The 10,740-nt window shown below is 38.2% G+C and overlaps 1 pseudogene; it reads left to right on the top strand.

Moving 5' to 3' along the window:
• Positions 1 to 413: 413 nt before the first annotated feature.
• Positions 414 to 1,959, top strand: LOC103240399 (F-box-like/WD repeat-containing protein TBL1XR1 pseudogene; annotated as a pseudogene).
• The last annotated feature ends 8,781 nt before the right edge of the window (positions 1,960 to 10,740 follow it).

The raw sequence follows: 10,740 nt of genomic DNA, 5'->3' as shown, positions 1-10,740 counted from the left end.
CGCCCTTCCCACGCGCGCCGCCTCCCCGCGCCGCCGGCCGCTTGCGCCCCCGCCCCTCCCACCGCGGCGGGAGCACCTCCGCTCGCCACCTGAGGATCCGCGCCATGCTCCCAGGCCAGCCCGCGCGGCGCCCATCCCCGCGCCCTCCGCTTGCTGGGGTTATGATTGCCTCTCACCCCCACGGAGGGGTTATTTTGGAGTGGTTGGAGGCGGCGGCGGTGGCGACGATGGGAATTTCCTTGTGCCTCCATTCCCGGGAGCGGGAAGCGGCGTTGGAGGCCACCGTTTCCAGAATCAGTAACAGCAACTTGTGATTGGCGATGACCGGATATTCCCTTGCACATCCCCTCAGCAATGCACTGCCAATGGGTTATATCCTGTGTTGTGACCTCATGATTTAAGTGAGAATAAAGATGAGTTTAATAAGCAGTGATGAAGTCAACTTCGTGGTATACAGATACTTGCAAGAGTCAGGATTTTCTCATTCAGCATTTACCTTTGCTATAGAAAGCCATATCAGTCAGTCCAATATAAATGGTGCCCACGTCCCACCTACTGCATTGATTTCTATCATCCAGAAAGGTCTACAGTATATAGAAGCAGAAGTTCGTATTAATGAGGATGGCACCTTTATTGATGGTCGACCAATAGAGTTTGTGCCTGATAGATGCCGTAATGCCTGATGTAGTGCAGACAAGACAACAAGCTTATAGAGATAAGCTTGAATCGCAACAGGCAGCAGCTGCCGCAACTGCAGCCAACCAACAAGGATCTGGAAAAAAAAAAAAAAAGGAGAAACCACAGCAAATGGGGAGGAGAATGGAGCACATACTATAGCAAATAATCATACTGATAGGATGGAAGTGGATGGGGACGTTGAAATCTCTCCTAATAAAGCAATTGTGTTATGGGGCCATGAATCTGAAGTTTTCATCTGTGCCTGGAACTCTGTTAGTGATCTCCTAGCATTAGGGTCTGGAGACTCAACAGCAAGAATAGGGAACTTAGTGAAAACAGCACTAGTGGCTCTACAGAGTTAGTATTTAGACATTGTATAGGAGAAGGAGGGCAAGATGTTCCAAGCAACAAAGATGTAACATCTCTAGATTGGAATAGTGAAGGTACGCTTCTAACAACTGGTTCCTATGATGGGTTTGCCAGAACATGGACTAAATAAAGATGGTAACCTTGCTAGTACCTTAGGGCAACATAAAGCCAATATTTGCATTAAATAGAATAAGAAAAGAAATTTCTTCCTAAGTGCTGGAGTAAACAAAGACTACAATTATTTGGGAGGCACATACCAGTGACGCCAAGCAACAGTTTCCTTTTCATTCAGCACCAGCATTAGATGTTGATTGGCAGAGCAACAACACCTTTGCTTCTCGTAGTACAGATCTGTGCATTCGTATCTGTAAATTAGGACAAGACAGACCTATTGAAACATTCCAAGGACATACGAATGAAGTAAATGCTATCAAATGGGACCCAACTGGCAATCTCCTGGCCTCCTGTTCTGATGACATGACTTTAAAGATATGGAGTATGAAATAAGACAATTGTGTCCATGATTTGCAAGCACATAATAAAGAAATTTATACTATCAAATGGAGTCCAACAGGACCAAGGACTAATAATCAAAATGTCAACCTTATGTTAGCAAGTGCATCCTTTGATTCTACTCTTAGGTTATAGGATGTAGACTGAGGGATATGCATCCATACCTTGGCAAAACACTAAGAGCCTGTGTACAGTGTAGCTTTCAGTCCTGATGGCTGGTATCTCACTAGTGGTTCTTTTGACAAATGTGTACGCATCTGGAACACACAGACAGGTGATCTAGTTCACAGCTATAGGGGAACAGACGGAATTTTTGAAGTTTGCTGGAATGCAGCAGGAGACAAATTTGGAGCCAGTGCATCAGATGGTTCAGCTTGTGTATTAGACTTTTGGAAATAGCACTATTAGTTGGAAGCCGTGGACCAACTGTGAATCTGTACATAGCCAGAATGACTGTCCCTGACCCACGTACTGCTATAGTCCCACTTGAACCATGGCCAGTCGACTACAGCCAAATCTAAAAGAAATATGGGCCAGGCGCAGAGACTCATGCTTGTAATCCCAGCACTTTGGGAGGTCAAAGCAGAAGGATCAAGGATCAGGAGTTCGAGACCAGCCTGGCCAGTATGGTGAAACCTTGTCTCTTCTGAAAATACAAAAATAGCTGGACATGGTGGTGTGCGCCTGTAGTCCCAACTACTCAGGAGGCTGAGGCAGAATCGCTTGAGCCCGGGAGGCGGAGGTTTCAGTGAGCAGAGATTGTGCCACTGCACTCCAGACTAGGCAACAGAGCAAGACTTCTTCTCAAAAAAAAAAAAAAAAAAAAAAACAAAAAAAAGGAAAGAAATATACACATACAATGTATATAAACAAAATTGCACCCTGAAAATGACAGAGTTTTGTCACAGCTTGTGAATTCTGTTCACCAAGTGCTAGAATCTAATCTGCTGTGCTGCTAAAATAGCATTTAGAAGTTTTGGATATGAAAAACAGAAGAGAGAAAAATACACATATAAAAGCAGAACATACATGTGCCAGGTTTTGGATACTAAATGACAGCCTCATTTTTCCCCCTTGAATCAGCAAACACCATGGATTATATTCTTTTTTTCCCTTCAGTAGTGAGCAGTTTGTATGTACAGAGAAAATGGGCACAAAAACTTGCAGCGGTAGTTTGTTCTTGCTTTAAAATTTTGTTTTTGGTTTAGATTATGGATGTATGAAGTAAGGGAGTGAACCAGTTTCTTGTTTATATTTTTTCACGTTTTAAACAACAAAAAAATTCTTTAAAATATTTTAATGCATTCGTTTGACGAGGTAGATATTTGGTACGTTTTATGGCTCCCAGCATATATTCAGTTGGTGCATGTTGTGGAAGGGGGAATTGGAAATTAAATGAAAACATATGACTTTGGTCATGTCAGTCTGTAAGATGCATCAGTAAGAGATGTATTATATACTCTGTTGGTTTTGGTTTTTGGTTTTGCTTTTTTTGTTTGTTTGTTTTTTGTTTTTTGGTGATGTGGCATAAATGCAATAGTTTCCTTTTTGGGACATATTTCTACCAATTAAAGACTAGAAGGGCACAAATTTTTTTTTTTTTTTTAATTACCGTAGAGAAAATACATTTAAAAAAATTGGCTGGGTGCAGTGGCTCACACCTGTAATCCCAGCACGTTGGGAGGCCAAGGCGGGTGGATCACCTGAGGTCAGGAGTTCTTGACCAGCCTGGCCAAGATGGTGAAACCCCGTCTCTACCAAAAATACAAAAATTAGCCAGGTACAGTGGTGGGTGCCTGTAATCCCAGCTACTCGGGAGGCTGAGGCAGGAGAATCACTTGAACCTAAGAGGAGGAGGTTGCAGTGAGCCTAGATCGCGCCACTGCACTCCAGCCTGGGCGATAGAGTGAGAATCCATCCAAAAAAAAAAAAAAAAAAAAAAAAAACTTCTGATGTTTTGCAGCCATAAATGAATTATGGTAGAAATGTGCACTATTGTGAAAAGGGGCAAAGTAGTTTTGGGTTTTTTTGTTGTTTGTTTTGCTTTGTTTTTTTAAGAGATTAAAATGTTTCTGGATAAGAATTCACTTCTCCAATTGTCTATCATTCTGTGTACAAGCTTAAATATGTAATGTAATCAAACTCCAGTATTAAAAATCTCTCATGTTTTTTCTTTATACTAAGCAAGATAATGGCATATAGCACTGCTATTACATGGCAAAATGTTTGCTACCTTAGTTTAAAAACCAATCTCTAAAACAGAAGACTTGCTTCAAGGTGTTTTTAAACAGCAGTGATTTCGATTTTTTTTATAAAAGTATAATTACACTAACCTTCTGCCTGCTGCTCTGATTCTACATTTGTGGTAATTGTGACTACGTGTTTTTCAAATATAGATAGATTTAAGCCGCTAATTTTTTTCTAGTATCACTACTATATCATGTCTTTTACTCTATTTATAATAGTATTTTCTTAAAGATATAGATATTAAATTAAACCTCTTGTTCTCATGCAGCTAAAAGTAACATATACAGACAAACAATGGTTTGAAGCCATGTTTATATGTGTGACTAATAAGGCTTGTCATGATTAACATAATCCAGGTATGTCATTTCTGAAGAGAAAGGTCGTCAAATTTATATCTCAAATATTTTAATTGAAGAATTCCTTATTGTTGAGCTTAGTAAATTAATAACACTATTTCTGTCATGAATTATTTTGAGGCCTTTTAGTACTAAAATTTTAACTTTTAAGTTTGAGTAGAAACTGATTTAACCCAAGTAATGCAGCTTTGATTTTCAGCTTTCGTTGCTTTGCTGTTTTTACAAAACAGCATTGATTGAAACAAATCTTGGTTTCACTAAGGTAGGGTAGCAATTGCTTTTGGTAGAGAGTATAAATACACTTAATTTCACAATACATTGTTATATGTATCCCAGTTGTTAGTGGGGACTATGAGACTATAATAATATTTTTAAAAATTTACATACAGGCCAGGTGCGGTCGTTCAGGCCTGTAATCTCAGCACTTTGGAAGGCCGAGGTGGGCGGATTATGAGGTCAGGTATAGTGAAACCCTGTCTCTGCTAAAAGTACAAAAATTAGCCGGGTGTGGTGGCATGTGACTGTAGTCCTAGCTACTCAGGAAGCTGAGGCAGGAGAATCGCTTTAACCTGGGCAGCAGAGGTTGCAGTGAGCTGAGACCATGCCATTGCACTCCAGCCTGGGTGACAGAGTGAGAGTTCATCTCAAAAAAAAAAAAAAAAAAATTACATCGGAAGAGGCAGTCATTCACGATGGTTTTGTGCCAGCTCTTTTTAGGGTTTTGAATTTAGGTTTTGAATTAGAGATATTTAGAACTTATTAACCTGTGACTTCTGTAGGAAACCTAATATGCTGAGTACCTGGCACTTTAATTCCTGCTTTTATTGCAAGAGGTCCACATCTGTGGTTGGTCTCTGTTATTGTTTAAAAATAAAAATAAAAATTATAAAAAGTCTGTGCAATAATTTTAAAATGTGCTCCCAGGAATAGACACAAATGTTTAGAGTATCTTTTAAGTTGCATTTTCCTTTAGCCATGCATTTGTCAATTGCACTGAATTTAAACCTGAAAGTCAGGGATGATTATTGATGTTACTTTTATATTTTTATATGGACAATTTATTCATTTGCATATACTTACTTTTTTGCAGCTGATTAAAAGCTAGTCAAGAAATTCTGCAATGCAGCTGCCAAAATAGACAGCTATATTTTTATGATATTGTCATCTTTTCTGTTTTTTTTTTTTTTCCTGTAGCTATTTTACTTAAGCGTAGTAACCACAATAGGACATACAAAAGGACATATAAAAGACTATAAATACAGAGCTTTATTATCCTGATGTCTTGGGTCTTTTAAGTATACACTTTCGAAAGGCATCCATTTTGTAGGCTTGGGTTCTTCATGAGCATGTGATTGTTTATTTTTGCTGCTGTTCTCAACATCATCATTGCCTGTTCATGTGCCAAGATGCTGCTCCAATAGATAGAAATAAGATTATCTCTAATTTGAGCAGTAACATGATTGCAAGAGACCAAGTTTCACATCTTGTAAAGTTCTGTATTTGGGATTCTTGCTCATTTTTCCGCCTGTGTTTTCCTGAGAACTTATTCCTGATGATCAATTGAATCCAGTAGTTTTACTATGCTATTCATTGTTGTATAAGCGACTGTAAGGAACTTATCATAAGGAAAAATAGAAGGGAAAACTTGAATGAATACTCATTGATTAAAATGGAATAAAGAAAGAGCAGCTGCTACTTTTAAGCCATATAAAGGAATGTCTTTCTTGGCCTCCATGTAGGAAATCCCGTAGGTTCTTATGTTTGTTCCAATCCCTATTTCTTGCCATTGACCAGGTAACATCATGGCTTTCAAAAGACTTTTAGAAGTGGTAACTCTTGAAATCCCATTTGACCCAGCCATCCCATTACTGGGTATATGCCCAAAGGATTATAAATCATGCTGCTATAAAGACACATGCACACGTATGTTTATTGCGGCACTATTCTCAATAGCAAAGACTTGGAACCAACCCAAATGTCCATCAATGACAGACTGGATTAAGAAAATGTGGCACATATACACCATGGAATACTATGCAACCATAAAAAAGGATGAGTTCATGTCTTTTGTAGGAACATGGATGTAGCTGGAAACCATCATTCTCAGCAAACTATGGCAAGAACAGAAAACTAAACACCGCATGTTCTTACTCATAGGTGGGAATTGAACAACGAGAACACTTGGACACGGGAATGGGAACATCATACACCAGGGCCTGTTGTGGGGTGGGGGGAGGGGGGAGGGATAGCATTAGGAGATATACCTAATGTAAGTGACGAGTTAATGGGTGCAGCACACCAACATGGCGCATGTATACATGTGTAATAAACCTGCACGTTGTGCACATGTACCCTAGAACATAAAGTGTGTGTGTGTGTATATATATATATATATATATAGTCAAGCCAGAAAAAAGAAGTCAAGCCAGAAAAAAAAAGAAAAAAAGAAGTGGTAACTCTTAATTTCCTAATAGATATTAGAGTGTACTGAATTCTGTTTTAATTATTGTCTCGGTAAGCATGTTTTAGGATTAAATACCTTTTACGGATACTGAAAGTGACTCCTCTTGTGGTGTGCAAAACAAATTACGGTGCAAAAAGTAATCACCAGATTGAATTACATGAAGGCTTTTTTGCTTTTTGGCATATGAAAATGTCAAGAGAAAGGCCAAAGATTTGTACTTTTTCACTTATAAAACACCTCTGTTTTCCTTAAACTTCTTTCTGTCAAATTAGATTTCATAAGAGAGTACTCTTTTTAAGGAGCTATCTGTTTATGTAGAATGATTTTATTAAGAGTAATGTAAACTCTTATTGAGTGGAGGCCTAAAGAGGACTGTGCATTTTTGCTGTTTAAAGGAATCACAAATGTTCATAATTAGGTGAGCAAAAATGACAAGTTTTACTACATAAGTAGAGAAACAAATCTCAAATGCAGTGCTACAATTTTCATTATCTTGAGTACATTGTACATTTCTATAGAACCTGTTATTATTCTCATATGCTAAGGATGGCACTTGCATACGGTGAATTCCTGTTGACAGTTTCCACAGAAATCCTATTTCAGTGGACCAACATTGTGGCATGGGAGCAAATGTCAACATTTTGTGGCATAGCAGCAAATCTACAAGACACCCTGGTTGGTTGGTTTTCTGTTTTGTTTTCTTTGTTTTTTCCCCCTTCTCCTGAATCAGCAGAGATGGTAGGAGGGTAGGCAAGTTGTGAGTCACTTTTTCCAGTAGTATGTCTGAAATGTCACATTTAATAACAATTTTTTAAAACATGATTCTAGTTAAATGTAGAAGAGAGAAAAAAGAGGAAATGTTCACTTTTTTAATACACTGATTTAGAAATTTGATGTCTTATATCAGTAGTTCTGAGCTTTCTTTATTTCTGCCTTTACGTTGACAGTGTTGAAGCAGGGTAAATAACTAGGGAATTTTTTTTTTCTCTAGTGAGCTGTTTCGTGATGTTTTCTTTGGAGTTTCTGGGTAAGTTCAGGAAAACATTCTGCATGTTTTATCTAGTCTGATGTACTTATCCATCTCATTACAAACAAAAACACGCAGACTGCATTTTGTAGCTCTGTAATCCTTGAATACAGAAGTAAATTTTCTTCTTTACTGACTTTGATTTTGTAGCTATACTGTTTTCATTTTTATTTTTACAAATCCTTTGAGTCTAATTCTGTGAGCCTACCTACAGCACTGGATTAAAATGTCTGCATCATTTCTTTAGTTATGCAGTTAACTTTAAAACTGTTGTAAAAGTTTAAACCAGTCCATGACAGTTTTCTGTACATGTTAAAGAACTTCATTGATTGGTTTTCATGATTATTGTATCAGGAAGAGTGATAGATGTTCTATGCTGTCCTGGACCACGTTAATTACACTTATGATGTATTTTGGTTCCACATCACAATGATTTGTCCCCAGGGACCCTTTTTATCCTTTCTAGACACATTTTTGTTGTTGTTGTTGTATTGTTGCAGTTTCCCTTTGAGAAAGAAAATCTTAAAAATCAACTGAAACAGAAAAGTCCCAATTTTAAAAATAGGCAAAGACATGAAAAGGAAATTTGTAAAATAGATACTCAAGTGCTACTTTAACATGAAAAAATGCTTGACTTTATTGTTTTACAATACATGACAATGCACATAGGCTATCATCAACCAGGGAAGCACACTCAAGCCCAGGTGTCCAGAGTTTCTATTGGAGGTAAGTCAAATAGGCCTGATTAACTTCCTGGGTGCTTAACCTGAGCCTCTGGCCCCTTCAGAGATCTGGTTGGTACTGCATGAACCAAGGCCCACTCCATAAATTATATTGTTCACACAGACCGTATGGGGTGCCCAAGGCCCCAAGTAAACAAAGACAGTCTTATCAGGCACGATATTCCAAGGGCTTAGATGTTGCCTCTTAATAGTCAGGTGTAAATAAAAATAAAATTTCAACACCCTCTAATTTTTTTTTTTACTTTTAAGTTCGGGGTACATATGTAGGATGCACAGGTTTGTTACATAGGTAAACATGTGTCGTGGGAGTCTGTCATATAGATTATTTCATCACCCCGGTATTAAGCCTAGTATCTTTTAGTTACTTTAATGATCTTCTCCCTCCCATACCTCTCCTCCCTCTGGTAGGCCCCAATGTGTATTGTTCTTCTCCATGTGTCCATGTGTTCTCATCATTTAGCTCTCACTTACAAGTGAAAACATGCGGTATTTGGTTTTTCTTCCTGCATTAGTTTGCTGAGGATAATTGCCTCCAGCTCCTTCCATGTTCCTGCAAAGGACATGATCTCATTCATTGTTATGGCTGCAAAGTATTCTGTAGTTATATGTATCACATTTTCCTTATCCAGTCCACCACTGATGGGCATTTAGGTTGATTCCATGTCTTTACTATTGTGAATAGTGCTGCAATGAACATACACATACATTTGTCTTTATAATAGAATGATTTATATTCCTTTGGGTATATACCCAGCGTATTAGTTCGTTTTCATGTTGCTGATAAAGACATACCCAAGATGGGAAGAAAAAAAGGTTTAATTGGACATACAGTTCCATGTGGTTGGGGAGGCCTCAGAATCATGGTGGGGAGTGAAAGGCACTTCTTACACTGTGGCAGTAAGAAAAAATGAGGAAGAAACAAAAGCAGAAAACCATTTATCTGATGGATAAATCCATCAGATCTCATGAGACATATTCACTATCATGAGAATAGTATGACAAAGACCAGCCCTCATGATTCAATTACCTCCCCCTGGGTCCTTCTCACACATGGGAATTCTGAGAGATACAATTCAAGTTGAGATTTGAATGGGAACACAGCCAAACCGTATCACCCAGTAATGGAATTGCTGGGTCCAACGGTATTTCTATCTTTAGGTCTTTGAGGAATCTCAAACTGTCTTCAATGATGGTTGAACTAATTTAATTTATACTTCCACCAACAGTGTATGTGTTCTTTTCCTCCACAACCTCCCCAGCATCTGTTATTTTTTGACTTTTTAATAATAGCCATCTGACTGGTGTGAGACGGTATCTCATGGTGGTTTTGATTTACATTTCTCTAATAATCAGTGATGTTGAGCTTTGTTTACATAATTATTGGCTCCATGTATATCTTCTTTTGAAAAGTGTCTATTCATGTGTTTTGCCCACTTTTTAATAGGGTTGTTTGATTTTCTCTTGTAGATTTGTTTGAGGTCCTTAAAGATACTGGATATTAGACCTTTGTCAGATGCATAGTTTGCAAATATTTTCTCCCATTTTGTAGGTTGCCTGTTTACTCTGTTAGTCATTTTTTTTGCTGTGCAGAAGCTCTTTAGTTAAATTAGATCCCATTTGTCAATTTTTGCTCTTGTTGAGATTGCACCAGGTGTCTTTGTCATAAAATCTTTTCCCATTCTTATGTCCAGGATGGCATTACCTAGGTTGTCTTCCAGGATTGTTATAGTTTGGGGTTTTACATTTAAGTCTTTAATCCATCTTTAGTTGATTTTTGTATATGGTGTAAGAAAGGGGTCCAGCTTCAATCCTTTGTATATGGCAAGCCTGTTATCCCAGCACTATTTATTGAATAGGAAGTCTTCACTCCACTGCTTGTTTTTGTCAGTTTTTTTAAAGATCAGATGGTTGTAGGTGTCTGGCCTTATTTCTGGGTTCTCTATTCTGTTCTATTGGTCTATGAGCCTGTCCTTGTACCAATACCATGCTGTTTTGGTTACTGTAGCCCTATAGTATAGTCTGAAGTCAAGTAGTGTGATGCCTCCAGCTTTGTTCCTTTTGCTTAGGATTGTCTTGGCTAACTGTATTCCTTGGAAGGAAATTAACAGAGACTTGTGCTTCATCCCTCCCTAAGCAGAATGTCCACGGTAATTATTAACTTAGACCAGATTTCTTTACATGTAGGTTAACAACCTATATCAGATCTCCTACTAAACAAGTGGTTGAATAACAGAGACTCACTCTATAAAAATGCTTTTTATTCAGATGGCATGTACCAGGTCAGTTATTGCAAATAAACATAACACTTACAGATTTCTGGGGCAGAGCTGGTGATGGGAGTTA

Source organism: Chlorocebus sabaeus, chromosome 13, assembly GCF_047675955.1.
Source record: "Chlorocebus sabaeus isolate Y175 chromosome 13, mChlSab1.0.hap1, whole genome shotgun sequence".
Lineage (NCBI taxonomy): Eukaryota > Metazoa > Chordata > Mammalia > Primates > Cercopithecidae > Chlorocebus > Chlorocebus sabaeus.
This window is presented reverse-complemented; position numbering and strand designations above follow the sequence as displayed.